This window comes from Arachis ipaensis, chromosome B05 (genome assembly GCF_000816755.2).
Source record: "Arachis ipaensis cultivar K30076 chromosome B05, Araip1.1, whole genome shotgun sequence".
NCBI lineage: Eukaryota > Viridiplantae > Streptophyta > Magnoliopsida > Fabales > Fabaceae > Arachis > Arachis ipaensis.
The window spans coordinates 114,134,393-114,139,093 of record NC_029789.2 but is presented as its reverse complement, the minus strand read 5'-3'; positions in this window follow the sequence as shown (position 1 = coordinate 114,139,093).

Here is a 4,701-nt window from a genome sequence, read left to right as displayed (position 1 = left end):
AGACAATTGATACCTTTTCGTAATTAACCACATTTTAGAAAAATAGATCTTCTCAATTTCTTTTATCAATTGTTTTGCCAGTTGTAATATTTTATCATTTAATATTTTCTTCCACAAGTTTTCTTTTAGTTCCACTTAGACGATATATGGTAAGAGATCATACTTTATGAAATAATTAAGAAAAATATTGAAAAGTAAAAAATATATTTGGCTTGATCTTGGCTGCTCTTAAGATGTATAATAAATAATATTTTGAGTGCTATGCATCAGAGATGAGGTTGGAAGATGCTTATATACTTTCTACTGATCAATCGACTAAACGAGACGTGACATATCACTAAACACTACACTTTGAGGTTATTATAATCTTCGAGTTTATTTAGTGAACATAATTTATAGTTTAGAGATTATTGTTTAGTTAAATTATGAAAATTTTATTTAGATTAGAAAAATGTAATAGTTTTAGACAATTTAGGTTACTTAGATTGCAATAATTTTAGTTTAGACTAGAATAAAAATAGGGTAAAGTACTAAATTGGTCCCCTAGGTTTGGGCGTAATTCTGTTTTGGTCCTTAAGGTTTAAAGTGTTCTATTTGAATCCTAAAATGTTTCATTTAGCATCAATTTAGTCCCACAGTGAGGTCAAAATTAAATAATTAACAAAATGTCCTACATAACAATAGTACAAGAACAAAATTGATAATATGGAGAACAAGTACAAGCTCCAGAGGCATAAAATCAACCATTGATACATCAATACAATTATTTATTATTTTTTTATAATATAAATAAAATATTTTCTATAAAACTAAAAAAAATGATAAATAAATGTATTAATGTATCAATGGTTGATTTTGTGCCTCTGGAGCTTGTACTTATTCTCCAGATTATCGATTTTGTTCTTGAACTGTTGTTATGTAGGACATTTTGTTAATTATTTAATTTTGACCTCACTGTAGGACTAAATTGATGCTAAATGAAACTTTTTTGGATTCAAATAGAACACTTTAAATCTTAAGGACTAAAACAAAATTACGCCCAAACCTAGGGGACCAATTTAGTACTTTACCCATAAAAATATAATAATCTTAGACAATTAAGGCTAATTAGATTGTTGTTGTTAGATTACATTAGATTTTAGATTCGTATAATTTTTCATGATTTTAGAAATATTTTTTGTTGTAACAATATGTTATGTTCTTAGTTATACTAGATAATTTTTGCATAGTAACATTTTAATAATAAAAATTGTAGTTATAAGTGATGATAATTTTTTATTAAAAAAATTATGAAGATATATTTTTGCAAAGACTTTGGATATTGATATCCCGTCGTGTTAGCCTATTGATTTCACTTCCAATATGCTCTCTACCATATATTAGAAAGGCTAGATTTGGCCATGCCATAAAATTTACGGATTTTTTCTTTAACAATATCCTAATGTCTACATTTATTAAAAGATGAAGGCATAAAATTTCATAACTTTCGCTTACTATTGCATGAGTATTCAATTCATTTTTTAGTAGTGGATGTTTGTGTTGTGTTATGCATTGTTATGAAATGGGTGGATAATTTCTACCAATGTGAAAATGAGTAAGGTAAAAACTATATAAAATCAAAGGCTCAAATTTCTGGAGAGGTGAATTTGAATTTGAGAGTGCACAAATTGGATCCTCTAATTTGTGATAATTTTTTTATTTTTATTTTAGGACATATGAGTGTGTCAGATTTGCAATTAAAAAAATTAAAATCTAAATTTAAAAATCGGCGGGTCAAATTTAAAAATAAAAATATTAAATTCGAAAAATATAAATTCGAGAGTCAGATTTGTTACCTATATATACCTACGTGGTCCAATTGCTCATAGTTCATCTTCTTTACCTCACTATTTTCTTCATTTTTTTTTTCACTTTGCTAACATGAATAAGTAAGAATGAGAGTGACAGTGATTTAAGGAAAAAAAATGCATGATATAGTTATGTTAAAAGTATCTTATTGTAATAAGATTTTATTACAAACACCTGAGAGAGTGAGATTTGCATGTGAGAATCCGTTTGATCTTGTTGTTCCTTTCACATTATCATTTGAAGAACTAAAATGTGTGATTTATGAAATGATAGGTCCTCAAATATCAAAGATGGTATCGTGCATTTTGCCTAGGTATATGATTTTGGTGGATTTGTTCATCTTCAAATGAATTATGTCACCAATAAAGCGAGTAAGAGATGTTTTCAATCTATTATGAAAATTGATTACAAGTATCGTTTATCGAGTTATATATTAAAGTCGAACAATCTGAAATTGATCGAAATATCAAATGAGGAGACTACAACAGTGATAACAAAGATGAGTTTGAAAAAAAATATATGAATCACTGCCAATATTATCATTAAATAACCATGAAATCAAATTCTAATTCCTATTCTACTCTAACCAACATATATAATTAATTAAGCTATAAAATAAATCTAATTCTCATTAAGAGATAACTAAGTTATCTCTATTTTTTATTATCATACTAATTATCATTATGATTAACATAAACTAACTATATATATAATTAATATTTATTTACAGTTTTGCACACAATATATTATAATACTACCATTAAATCAATATATACAACACTAAGATATAATATTATCATTTTTCTATTGTCACCGTAAAAAATTAAAAAAAATTACTTACATAATTAAATTGACTAAGATAGTTAACAATATAAAGTTCAAGATGATCAATTTCTTTAATTTTTAGTCTCTTAGACATTGTTGTTTGTTGTTTTTGGCTGAGCTTCAAGTTTGGTTTTCTGTTTGAGAGTATGAATGTAGTGTGAGAATGTTAAGTGAAGGGAGTGAGAGTGAGACGGAGAGGGATACAAGGGAGAGAAGAAGAGAGTTTCGCACCACACACTTACCACTAGGGCTGGCAATGGGTAGGGTATGGTAGGGTTTAGACTCTACCCTAACCCTACCCGCGGGTTGTAAATTTTCTTAAAACTCTACCTTACTCTATCCGCGGGTTGAGAATCTCTCAACCCTAACCCTACCCACACGTTAAAATTCTAAATCCTATCCTACCCGACCCTATCCGCTGAAACAAAAAAAAAATTCAAATAAATATAAAATTCAACCATTTTAAATTTCATACATATTAATAAAATAGAAAATAAAAAACTAAGTTCAAATTAAAACTAAAAACAATACAATCTTAAAGAAATTCAACATAAAATTACAAATAATATGATCATCAACTAGCTTAGTGATTATTTCAAGTTTTTATAAGAAGAAAATTGTGAGTACAAGACTCATTTTCTTCACTATATATATAACTTTTACATATATATTATATAATATATTAAGGGTGCAGGTAGGATAGGGTAGGGTATACTCTAAACCCGTACCTTACTCTACCCGCAGGCAAATTTGCACCCTACCCTACCCTACCCGCAGCGGGTAGGGTAGACAACCCTACCCGAACGAGTTAGTTCGGGTTGGGTCTCTATCCGCGGGTTGAGAATCTCTCAACCCTAACCCTACCCACACGTTAAAATTCTAAATCCTATCCTACCCGACCCTATCCGCAGAAACAAAAAAAAAATTCAAATAAATATAAAATTCAACCATTTTAAATTTCATACATATTAATAAAATAGAAAATAAAAAACTAAGTTCAAATTAAAACTAAAAACAATACAATCTTAAAGAAATTCAACATAAAATTACAAATAATATGATCATCAACTAGCTTAGTGATTATTTCAAGTTTTTATAAGAAGAAAATTGTGAGTACAAGACTCATTTTCTTCACTATATATATAACTTTTACATATATATTATATAATATATTAAGGGTGCAGGTAGGATAGGGTAGGGTATACTCTAAACCCGTACCTTACTCTACCCGCAGGCAAATTTGCACCCTACCCTACCCTACCCGCAGCGGGTAGGGTAGACAACCCTACCCGAACGAGTTAGTTCGGGTTGGGTACCCGCGAATAGGGTATATATTGCCAGCCCTACTTACCACACGCATGCGCGATGCATATCTGCACCTTAACAAATCTAAGGCTCATATTTGCACAACAAATCCTAAGCGTCCGATTTTATTAATTTCAAATCTGGTCATCTAATTTGTGATGGACCACAAATCTGAGACTCAGATTTACAATGAACATTCTAATCCGTTTGATCGCTAACAATAAAATTATGGTTGTTCGATTTCTACACGCATGCCCATTCCAACCATAAATCCAAGTCTCCAATTTTCTTGAAAAATTGGCCTTCCAATTTCATGTTAAGAAAAATTAACTCTCTGGTTTGTTCGAAAGTGACCTCCACAACTAGGTGAAACACACATACTTTCAATAATGATGCAAAGCACAACAATTTCTTTAATATTAAAATTGAAAAGTGTAAATTATGCTACAAGATATGACACACCATTTGAATTTGCGCACTGATGATGAATCAGAATAAAAATATTCTAACCCAGTAAATATAGTGTCATGCTACGGTGTGGACTACTTTTTTTCTCCTCGAGTGAGGAACAAGCGTGGTTCAAGCTGAGCTTGACACTTGTTGGGACAACTACTGAAATTTTGCCGTTACTTCTGGTTTTTGTACCTACAACAGATGTCATAGTATTTCTCTTCTTTTTAGATGGATGATTAATGATAATAATTTTTTTACTTAGAATTTAAT